The sequence below is a fragment of the Hippocampus guttulatus genome, chromosome 1 (genome assembly GCF_054856545.1).
Source record: "Hippocampus guttulatus isolate MCC_2025c chromosome 1, RoL_Hgut_1.0, whole genome shotgun sequence".
Lineage (NCBI taxonomy): Eukaryota > Metazoa > Chordata > Actinopteri > Syngnathiformes > Syngnathidae > Hippocampus > Hippocampus guttulatus.
Genome location: NC_141261.1, coordinates 31,089,043 through 31,100,974, shown reverse-complemented (window position 1 = coordinate 31,100,974; position 11,932 = coordinate 31,089,043). Strand labels below are relative to the sequence as shown.

Sequence of the window (11,932 nt, the reverse complement as noted above, 5' to 3'; positions counted from 1 at the left end):
ATCTTCAGCCCCTCCAAGTGTCCCTTTTATGCTATGTATTCCGAGACTGCTTTACATTACCTGAACTGGTGTTGAAAGGGTTACACGGTCTTAGCACAGATGTAATTTAGTGGTGTTTGTTGTCTACGATGCAAGACATTAATGAAGGAAAATACAATACCCAGTCCTGGTATGATTTTCATTTCCTGCACCAAGGGGACTTGACCTGCCCACCTCTTGTGCTGAACTGACACCTAATAATAATACCTCGATGTATCAAAACTGGTAACGCTTATAAACTCCTTTTCCATTCTGTCATACAACTGCACTCATGTACTCTTGATCAGCGCCTTATTAGGAACACTCAGGTAGCCTGCTTAGAGTCCAATTTGGCAGATATTTCCCTCGACGCCTGGATCCTTTAGATGTGTGTGAGGTCAATACTGTATGTACATATGCTCACAGTAAGAATAACGGCGTCTGCTTTCACCAGTATGTCTCCTTCGGACATTCCACAGGGAAAATGTCTTGTTTATGAGTTTTATGGTGATTACTTTCTTTCATTTGCAGTGCCCTTGGTCATACAGAGAACCCCACTACCCCCCAAATCCCTAGTTCTCTATTTGCACATGTGTGATGTGAAGTGTAAAATAAAATTGGTTTCGCGAATGATAAGATCACAGACATGACTATGCATTCAAAATCCACATGGTCCTTGTTACAAAGGCAAATATCTGTGAAACTTGATCTGTGGGAAAAGCTTTTTTAGTCTAGCCTAGAAGGTACCTTTTGGATCGTTGGCGCTCGATATTCTTTTGTCCAGTATACTGAAGTTTCTCCATGCTAATGTGGTTGGTTACTTATGACCTTTGAGAAATAATTGAATGGTTACAAGTGGGCAGGTTTGGGTGAAAAGAGTAAAGAAAACGGGTCTCAAACACACAGCCCGGTGGCCATTCCATTTTGTTGAACACAGCTCACTCCCTCGTGTCTTGAATGCACAGAGAAAGTTGCAATGCACAATAAATCAGATGTCATTGCTCAACTAAACATCCATCCATCCATCCATTTTCCGAACCGCTTGATCCTCACTAGGGTCGCGGGTGGTGCTGGAGCCTATCCCAGCCGCCTCCGGGCAGTAGGCGGGGGACACCCTGAATCAGTTGCCAGCCAATCGCAGGGCACACAGAGACGAACAACCATCCACACCCACACTCACACCTAGGGACAATTTAGAGTGTCCAATCATCCTGCTATGCATGTTTTTGGAATGTGGGAGGAAACCGGAGCACCCGGGGAGAACATGCAAACTCCACACAGGGAGGCCGGAGCTGGAATCGAACCCGGTACCTCCGCACTGTGAAGCCGACGTGCTAACCACTGGACTACCGGGCCGCCCTCAACTAAACATGCTATGGAATATGCAAAGTATGAGAGAGCGGGCCGCTCACCAATCTGCTTCACGTTCTGAAGAACCGTTAATCAGGGGTGGAGCTAGGTGGTGGCTAGGGGAAGCCATGTCCACCCCTTGTCACTGTCTCGCCACCTCCTCATCTCGGGAAAGATTTTGATACCTGTGAGTTTCATGACATTTTCACATGGATGTGGTCTTTTTATACCTCATGATACTCTGCATGAATACATGTGTTGTGACTGGCTGTTCCTTAATGAATCAATTCTGGTGCAGGTTCTGTGGGCCTTTATTTTTGTGTTATATAAGCCTGATATCTTCCAGTATGTGAACTCGGATTACTCAGTGACATACTGACAATATGTCAGATTGTCAGCTCTCTTCTGTGTCTTCTGTCCCCAGCCCTGCTCTCTGTAGTTACTTTATATTTTCATAGATAAATACCTTTACTGTTCAAATTTCCATGCTTCTGTGTCCAAATTATCCTCCACATGTGACAACTTTTTGGTGTAATACTTTATGGTGCTGGAAACACCCTTTCTCTAATCTCCAGCGGCAACTCAAAGAAATTGAGCGAGAGACAGATTTTTATAGGGAAGTCGTGGCTTGTCATTATGATACAGTAGTGATATTTTGACTCATTGTTTCCTGAATTTGAAGTACGGTATATTCAAGTTGGTGACCTCGCTTTCCTACATTAGTATTTTTAAAGTCTGTGCAGCAGGATGCACTGCTTGCAATCAGTTCCGAAACATATGTTGGAAGACTTAATGAGCAATGTTATTACAAAGTATGTCTCAAAGTAGAATATGTATTACTATGACATGATGAGTCAAATTAAAAGGCTATCGAAAGATATGATTTTAACATTTTGTAATTGATTTATTGACACAAGCACCAGGAGCCGTCGCCTTGTCCTGGGGGCCGCATTCCTCGATAACGAGGGCCTTCACCGACCGATTCAAGTTGGTGACCTCGCTTTCCTACATTAGTATTTTTAAAGTCTGTGCAGCAGGATGCACTGCTTGCAATCAGTTCCGAAACATATGTTGGAAGACTTAATGAGCAATGTTATTACAAAGTATGTCTCAAAGTAGAATATGTATTACTATGACATGATGAGTCAAATTAAAAGGCTATCGAAAGATATGATTTTAACATTTTGTAATTGATTTATACAGCATAGTATAACAGAGCAATGCCTTGATGCCATAATCTTAGGGGCAGTGATCAACATGGGGACACAAAAAGTGTTTGGTCATTTGACTGTGTGGCAATGTGGCAAGGTTTGTACAAGAACTGCTCACAAAAGTACCACAACCACAAACCAGACCTGGGGTTGCTTTGATAACACCAAGGAAGCTATTATTTATCATTTAAGACAGTCAACCATGTAGATTATATTGACAATTTCTCTTCAGTAAAAGTTAAATGTAAAGATCAATCATGAAAAAAGATGCATACTAATGGGAAATTAGATGTTTCTTTTTTTTTTCTTAAATCCATACCGCAAAGGTGACATGGTAAAAATGAAAACCACCAAAATGGTAACTAAAATTCATAGTCAATTTATCCACAATACTTCTCTCACCGGTGTGACTGATTGTTTGTCTCCGTATGTGCCCTGCGACTGACTGGCGGCCAGTTCAGGGTGGATCCAGCAACCCCCCGCCCCCCTCCTTCACCCTGTCCAGGATAAGCGGTGTTGGAAATGGATGAATGTGTATTTTCTTCACCTCAACTGAGCAACACCGGGTAGACCATAGTAAATGCGTCCCTTTTACTTTGGTCATCCTTGACTGTAACAACCTGAGATTAACGGATGGATATGATGTCATAAAGGATTTTGGGATAGATCTGGAGCCCCTGATTTGTTTGTGTGCGCCTGTTAGGTAGTTCCGCCGGTCCGGCACGGGAAATAGCACAGGTGGTGATAATTGGCTGCGACTGGTAAAGGAGCGGACACGTCGGCGTGGTAGGAGAGAGGAAATGTTTGTTAGCCACCGGCCGCTCGTGCAGGTAGAGGTGTGTGCTCTCTCGCTGTTACGACTTCGTGTTGTTGACTGGTTTTCCACGCACCAAGTAGGCTGTGACAACTGGTCACGTCGGACTCGTTTAGAGAAAAAAATTAACTCTTTCTTGATCATTCGATCTGACGATTGAGGACCGAGCTGAATACGTTGGATCGCAATTCCCTGTCACTGAGGACATCGTGGGAGGAAAGAACGCTGTACTCGGTGAGGACAGCGTGGGATTATTTTTTTTTCCATTTCGCACTCTCGAGTCGGGTTGGCTCCACAAGTCCTGCTTCCCCCCCACAAGGTGGAAGCGGCCCCTGCAAACAGACGGTAACCCGTGGAGGGGGGTGAGTACACCACTCCACTCGGGTTTCGCTGGAGGAAGCAATCTCCGAGCCACGTCCCGCTGGTTACGTCACTATAACATTTTGGTTTGTTTTTCTATGGGGTTTACTTATAGGTGGGGTTTAATTTTCGGTCGTAGTTGATGTCCTTTATTGTTAACTAGCCGGTCACGCATTCTAGTGGGCTAGAGTGTAAGCAGGAGAACTAAAACGCCCTGCACCGTTGACCAGGCGTTACAGATCTTTAATTCCGATGGCTGTGTTTGTTTCAGTATGAGACTAGCTGGTGTTGACCTTCAAAATCGTCTGGAAAATGGTGCAGCGACAGTGTAGAACGCACACCTGTCCCAGCGTGTTCAGGTTTGCTTGTCCTTTGTCTGTCCTCAAAAGAAGTCTCTGTTTGCATTCATAATAGGCAGCGTGTGGTGTGAACTGCCGATTCAGCCTTCGCATTTTTGTGGAGCAAAAGGCGTCAGGCCTGAAAGTTTCCTCTGACTTCTCAGAATCCGTTGTGAACCCAGCAGAGCTGCTGACATGTTTGAGTGCACCTACTGTTTGAGCTAGGCCTTCCCTTTAATCTGCCCCTTGACCTTTTGTGCTCCCAAGGTCAAGCTGACTGATGAACGGGTTTATCTGCACAACTCCAAGTAAATCCTTCAGACTCCTTTTCAGGTTCATTTTTCTCAGCCGCAATACCAATGCACTTTAACTTAGCATCTTGTGTTGCGATGTATGGATAAGATGATGGAGAACATAATTTGACCCCCTGGCTCTGCAAAGTTTCCCATTACTTCTGTGCCACTTGTGATGGATACACATAGTTTTAATTAAACACATTCCAAAGCCAATTTCAAGTTGGCTGACTCACTTTTGAATTTGGGCTGAATAAATATATGGCATAAATATTCTAATTGTTTGTTGTGCAATGGACAAGGAGGAACTAAAAGTGAGCAGCAACACTGACTGAAATAGTTTCTGAATCTTGAATAAACTCAAAAAGGTTACTAAATCCGATGCAAAGTTGTGAAATGTCTATAGTGTACTGCTGCATGGATGATTTGTGATTAGCTAGTGCTAAAAAGATGATGGATTCCTGTCACAAAATGTCATGTATCTCCCTGCTAAGACCCTCGGTCATTTGAACGAGACCAAAGTCATCGAAGTGAAAATGTTAGCCTGCACAGTTTTGCAATGTCGCATAATCCCCAGAGACAAGAACACAAATGTCAGCCATCACAGTAGCCAATCAGAATCCTTCCTGATGTGGCCAAGTGATAACACAAGAAACATTGTATCCGTTTTTGTCAGTGTGATTGTAGGATTGTGGGTGGACAGCGGGTCTGATGTGGCAAGTGACAACCCAGAAATTGCTGATAGAACTTAACCGATGTCTTTTGGCATTGATTATCTTGCATGTGGTGACACATACTGATCGGTAACAAAGCCCCAGTGGAGCTTTTCAAGCTTAGCTTTTGTGTGTTCCTCCTTCCTCGTATGGCCATTTTAGTGTGCACTGACATTAAAAACAGATATACAGTACAGAAGAGCAAAAATCTAAGTTTTCTATCTACAGATGAATTAACATTCTACGACTCTTATCACCTGAAAAAAATGTCGAGGGGAAGAGAACTTTGCTTTCGGGCCAGGGGAGGGGCTCTCAGAAAGAGTCGTGTTATACACTTGAGCTGTCATTTGGATATCAAGAGTCGTCCTTGGATAATGTCAGTTTTCAACATGAAAGACAAAAAAAAAAAAAATCACAACACTTACGTACAGTAGTCTGGTTACAAAACTTATTCAACGTTATTACACCGACATTAAAAGTTCTTCAACAAAAAAAGGCTACATTTGAATAATTAACATACACTTTTAAATAGCTGTTTGGGGCCGAAAAAGAATGACTTTCCAAGGTCACAAACGCAACAGCGATTTGTGATTGGATGATCAAGAACGTCAAAGAGGCCTTCACATGACACAGCTTCTGCCTTCAGCCATAGATGGATATAATTAATTTTCAGATCACAGCAATTTGAAATGGATGCCGTCAACAATGGTTAAAGAAGAATTACAACATGGATCCATCCACTCGTCCGTGCCGAGAACATTCATACCTGTGTATCAAAGGTAGTTCCTACATAGAAGTAATTTCTCTGCAACAATGTTTTACTTTAGTCCCCCTCTCAGTGCCCATCTTTCAAACTCGTCTTAAAACCCATTTAATTCTTTGGCTTTTCATTCGGCGTGAGACTTGATTTTGTGTGTGTGTGCTTTCTACTGCCTTTGTTAGCCATTTATTGTTTGTTGTATGAATTATTTTTGCTCCATCTACAGCTCTTTGTATACAGTGGTGGTTGTTTTATAGTGCACTAGAAATACAATTGAGTTGAGTTGACTCGAAACGTACGTAAACAGGGCATTCGTAACTTGAATGCCCAGCATTTGCAAACAAAAAAATGAATAATTTTATGAACGGTATGGTCTTGAGAAAACTCTTCCAGCCGTCACTGATTTGATGGCCCATTTTCTATCTCCATGCATCAATCAGATTTGATCAAGGGGAATTTGTTTGAAGTTGCCCATCGAAGCCGATGATGACGTCCTCTTCTGGATTACCCTTATTGCCGTACCACACTGTCATTTATTAACTTAAAATAAAATGCAAGACAGAGTGGGATCATTAAATGTTTTTTTTTCTTCTTCTTTTTGTGCCATCAGATATAATCAGTGCAATGCACACACCAGTGATGCCAATCAGACAGACAGAGCACAGCCATTGTTTGAAGTGGGGTCCTTGCAGAGAAGTGTCTACAGGGTCAGGGAAAATGATCTGACACATTTATAGGTGAATAAAGTATTTTTTTCATATGATGCCAATTAGCTTTGTTTCTTTATAATGGCATTGTTTTTCTTTTCCTTTTCAGTTGCTGCCATGAATTGGACTGGTGAGAATCGTTTATCAGAACAAACGAATCTGTGACTGCTACACAACGAGTGTTCCGTTTGCACTTCAATCTTGGTAGACATGATCCCGTACCAGCTCGAAACACCATCTTGTTATGGGTTACCAACTTCAGAGCTACTGGATCTGCATTGAAACGAAAATCAACCGGGCGACCTCACACCGCCAGAACTCCACTTCATCTTTAAAACATAATGAAACTGAATGGAATTATATGTACTTTTCGAAAATTAAAACACTTTTGTTTCTTTCCTTTATTTGCCTTTTATTTAACCTACAAATGTGTCAGATCATTTTGCCTGACCCTGGACAGTATTTAGCACCAGGAAGTGTGCAGAATTTCTTGCTGGATACTTTCCCATTTCCATTGTTAGCTGTTTTGCATCATGCGCCGACGGGGATACATATACTCAAGATACTAACTTGAGAAAGTATTATCAGTCTTACTTGGAATCCGATGCTTGAAAAATATTTTCCCTCCCTGCAACCAACATGAGTGGAATCCACTTATTTTAAACAAAAGTAGTACTGTTTTTCCACACTATAAGGTGCACCTAAAAGCATTCAGTTTTCTCAAAAGCCGACACTACGTCTTGTAATCCGATGCGCCTTATCTATTAGATATGTGCTTTGTTACAGCTGCAGCGGCTGTGAAAGCTCCATATAAACAAAACTGTATTGTATTGCATTCCCTTTAGCGTAGCTCCGTCTAGGGAATGCATAATGCAAACACAGCCACAACGGGAGCTTCTATTCGATTATGCGGTCCGCCCTATGCATGAAAACGGTCTTAAAATAGGCCATTCATTGAAGGTGCACCTTATATGCCATAGCGCCTTATAGTGCGGAAAATACGGTCATTTAACACATTTTGCACAGAAGTTAATTTTCTTTTCACATCTTACATTTGAACAAAGAAAGAAACCTGAAGAAGCCCTTGAGACAAGAAGTTAACATTTCATGTTTGCCTCAATGCCTAGAACACATCTGTTCCTTTGTTCAAAGTAAATATGGGCTGTGATTTGTGCAGACATAATTGGACATTTTGGGGGCAGAAAAGAACTGTTCCAATGCTTTGCACTGACCTGTCACAGGCAGTTGCACATTTTATACTGACATAGATTAAATAGAAATCCACCGGAGCTTTTACCTGTTTTGTTTCGTTACAAAGGAAATCAATACATCATAGCCAGACATTCCTGTGTCATAAACCAAACCTGACACCTGCTGCCACCTTCCATTCACACCAATGTAACTCCAGAGGGGAAAAAAAACGCAAAAAACTTTTCCCCCCTTCACATTCAGAACAAGGGCCCTTGGGGACATACAGCTTGTTTTAAGACAATTGCTTCAAATGCTCTCTCAAATGTCACCCAATCAACTTGCTTTTTCGCCTTTTTCCAGCATTTGCAGACAAAAAAAAAAAGAACAAAAGCAAAAATCCCCTCTCGAGTTGTGTGTGTGTGTGTGTGTGTGTGTGTGTGTGAGACTAAAAAAAACCAGCGGCAACTAGAGTTTTAAGTTGCCACTGCCAGTGAATGGTTTAATTAAAGAATGCAAATTTCATGTTTCTGGTCCAAGGCTGACATGTGCGCGAGCCCCAGAGGTCTGCCGGGAAGGCACAAACCAAAGCATGCTTGCAAAGAGACAACCAAAGGCGCAAATGGCTCTCTCATCCCCTTTGTTCTCAAAGATGGAGATAAGGGAGTCTGCTGTGCAAATGACCTCACCGGGGTAGGACTCGGGAATCTGATTTTAAAGAATGTGCATGTCAACATGTTTGCCAATATGCAAAACAATGTAAGTGGGTCAGAACTTTTTGAAGTTTGTTGGGATAGAACAGTGGTGGTGGGGGTCTTAATTTGAATGCGAGTTTGGATGGAAACACTCAAATAGAAAAGCTGATGGAATTGAAGCTGCACTGGCATGTAAATGTGGCACTGGCATGTAAATGTGAAGAAGTACACACTTGCTTGGCTCTCGACGAAGGCGGACGCTTTTGCTTTCTGCTCCGACTGTGCTCAACCACAAACTGTTGCGGTTTTGGAGCGTCTCTGCAAGATGGTCAAGAACTTGGAGAAACTGGAATCCGTGCTCAAATATTGACTGAAATCACGGATTTGGCTGATCGACGCCACTAAAGAGACATAAGCCACGGACTCAAGGCTTTCTTAAATTCTTGGGCAGCCTGCTACCTAAACAACATCTGCTATCTCGACCTTCCCCTGATGAAAGTATGCACAGAAGCTAGTCCCGCACCATCACCCCCTCCATCATACATTCCCTTGTTTCACCGTCTTCATTGTTTGTCTTGTGACCTGTTGTAACTGTCATATGCTTGTGCAGGAGTTTATTTTTTGCCTAACTCAAATTATCCTCAAAATGAGGGTAGTTCGAGCGTGGGGTTTTTTTTCTCCCCCTCTCCCTCCCTTGTGGTTTCTTTCTGACTTCCGGGTTGAGTGAACGCTGGCACGTTTTGGCTGCCGCTGCTCAACCCGTATTGTTTTGTGTTTTTTGTTATTGTAAAGTGTCCTTGGGTGTCTTGAAATGCCCTTATAAATAAAATGTATTATTATTATTATTATTACAATTGCAAATTAAAGACTCGTGCTGTCTTAAAATGGTTACCGTATTTTCACGACTATAAGGCGCCATTAAAAGTCTAAAATTTTCTCCAAAATGGACAGGACGCCTTATGATGCAGCGCGTCTTGTCTATGCGCTGTGTTCCAAAACCTGACTGACAGCCGACACGCTGTTTATATAGAGAAAAGGCGGAAGTGACTGTGGACAGGCATGCGGCAAAGAAGTCGGCCAATCAGTGAAGGGTGGGCGTGTATATATACATATATGGAGAGAGAGAGAGAGAGAGAGACAGAAAAGGCAGACGTGAGTGAGGACAGGCATGCGGCGAAGAAGTCCGCCAATGAGTGAAGGGTGGGCGTGTAAGTGGACGCTAAAGGGACTCCCCAAGCAGGTACCAACACCTGTATAGAGTGTGGCTATGTGCATTGTTGCAAAACAACTTCGGTTTTGGTTTCTAAGAACCCCCGAAAATAAATTCTACAAAGAGACACGCCTACGAAGCTCAGTTCAAACGTCAAGCCATCGGTTATGCTTTTGGCATGCGTGCCCATCTCACAGCAGCGGTGAAAAACCAAGTCAAGCAAATGAACTCTGAGCTTGCCGTTATTCCCGGAGGCTTGACTAAAGAACTCCAACCGCTGGACATCGGCATCAACCGGGTGTTCAAAGTAAAGTTGCGACCGGGCGTTCAAAGTAAAGTTGCGAACGGCATGGGAACAATGAATGATCGATGGCAAACACAACTTTACAAAGAGTGAGAGCCAGCGCTGGGCGAGTTACGCCACAATTTGCGAATGGATTGTGGCTGCTTGGACGAACGTGTCTGCTTGCACTGTTGTTCGAGTTTTTGGCAAAGCCGGCATCATTTCTGTGGAGCCACATGGCAATGAGAGTGACTCTGACAACGAGAGGGAACACTGCGTTTTTGATGGATTACCGGTACTTGCACAATTGTTCAATTCTGATACAGAGGATGAGGACTTTGATGGATTTCTGGGTGATTGATCGAAAAACATGAGTACATTGTACGATGGCTAAATAAAATACAACGGAACTCAGTTTTGCTTCCGTTGCCTTTTTAAAAACGTATTTTTAGCTTGTATCTGTATGTCTTGGCATGCTACCGTATGCTTCAAGCTAACGTGTTTTTAGCGTGCGCGCATGCATGCCGTATGTTTTGCCACTTTAAAACTGCGCCCAATAATACAGTGCGTTTTGTCTATGTGTAAAATACAGAAATAGCACCCATTAATGAGACTGCGCCCAACCATACGGTGCGCCGAATGGTCGTGAAAATACGGTACTTAAATTTCAGACTGGGTGAGAATTCAGTTATGGTAAATGCTTTGTAAAAGGTGTGATCTTGTGATCGACTTTTTTTTTTTCTGGCTCTTAGAGGAAAAATGTAATGGACCAAAGAGATTCACAGTCAATTCCACTGTTACGCTGCAAGACTGTGGCCCTTAAAACTCCACAGAACCAATTAATGAGCTATTTGGTTTTACACAGTGACATGCAGTCAGGGCCTTGGAGGCATTCTCTGCTGACCCAAAACTTCTATCAGAAGCACTGCCCTACATTTACAACTTAGATGAAGTGTAGTATCCCCCCCCCCCCCCAACAGTCCATTATTTTTCTTTCACAGAATTGCCTTGGCTGAGCAACTTGCAGTCATTTGTGGGTTCATTTATTTTGCCCAATAAGATTGCAGCTACAATGTGTTAAGATATTTAGAGGATGGACTCTTAGCCAAATCAAGCTTTGCATTTTGGTTGACCGTTTAACCATCGAATCCCAAATGTATTATTTGTGCAAGCGTATTGTTACGCTTGCAGACATTTTAGCCCTCCTAATACTGTTTTTTTCTCATCACTGTAATGTTATGACTACAATTTCAAAGTCTGAAGAAATAAAAAGTCAAATAAGATTTCGAATCTGTCTTTTTAGCCCTGGGTTGAATGTGCCCCCCCATCAAAACCCCTGGCCCCAGCCCGGCCCCCTCAGTGAAATTGATCCAGAACCGCCCCTGCCGGTGACTCAGGTATGCGGACCAGACACTACAAGAGGTACCGACAACTATGTGAAGCCTCAGAGGGGATCAAGCCTTTTATGTTGCCAGTCCTTCCCTTGGGAATGACCTGCCATTAAATGTTAGGAAAGCCACCGCTCTCTCCATTTTTAAAACTCGTCTAAAGACATATTTTTATTCTTTGGCTTTTGACCCAACCTGAGATTTGAGGTTGTTTGATTGTTTCCTTGTGTCTGCTGTATTTGTGTTAGCATTTACTCTTTTATTCCCCATGATGGATAAATACCTGTACGTAACGAAAAACCCGATGGCTGCCTCCACATGACGTATTTTGACGGCTGTTGCATTTGTTTTTATTTTGTTTTGTTTTTTGGGTGTCATAGTGTGCACAAGGGTCTGACGCAGCCTCTGACTTAGGATCAGGCTTGTCTGCATTGTAAATCATTTAAAATCTGTCCAGCAGGTGACAGCGGGTGTAAGGAATCAGCTAGAATCATGCTGCAGAAGAAGTTGAAGTAGAGAAGGACGGACGCATGGGGAGAGTTGTGTAGTCGTGTGGAGTTCGTAGAGAGTGCTTTCGAACTAGTAGCCATGGAGGAATCAAAAC

The 11,932-nt window shown here is 42.8% G+C and overlaps 1 long non-coding RNA gene across 1 annotated transcript; it reads left to right on the top strand.

Moving 5' to 3' along the window:
- The first annotated feature begins 3,401 nt into the window (after window positions 1-3,401).
- LOC147211344 (uncharacterized) lies at window positions 3,402-6,964 on the top strand. Its single transcript, XR_015102534.1, has 3 exons — window positions 3,402-3,755; window positions 6,468-6,594; window positions 6,674-6,964. It is a non-coding gene; the product is annotated as an uncharacterized LOC147211344 (long non-coding RNA).
- The last annotated feature ends 4,968 nt before the right edge of the window (window positions 6,965-11,932 follow it).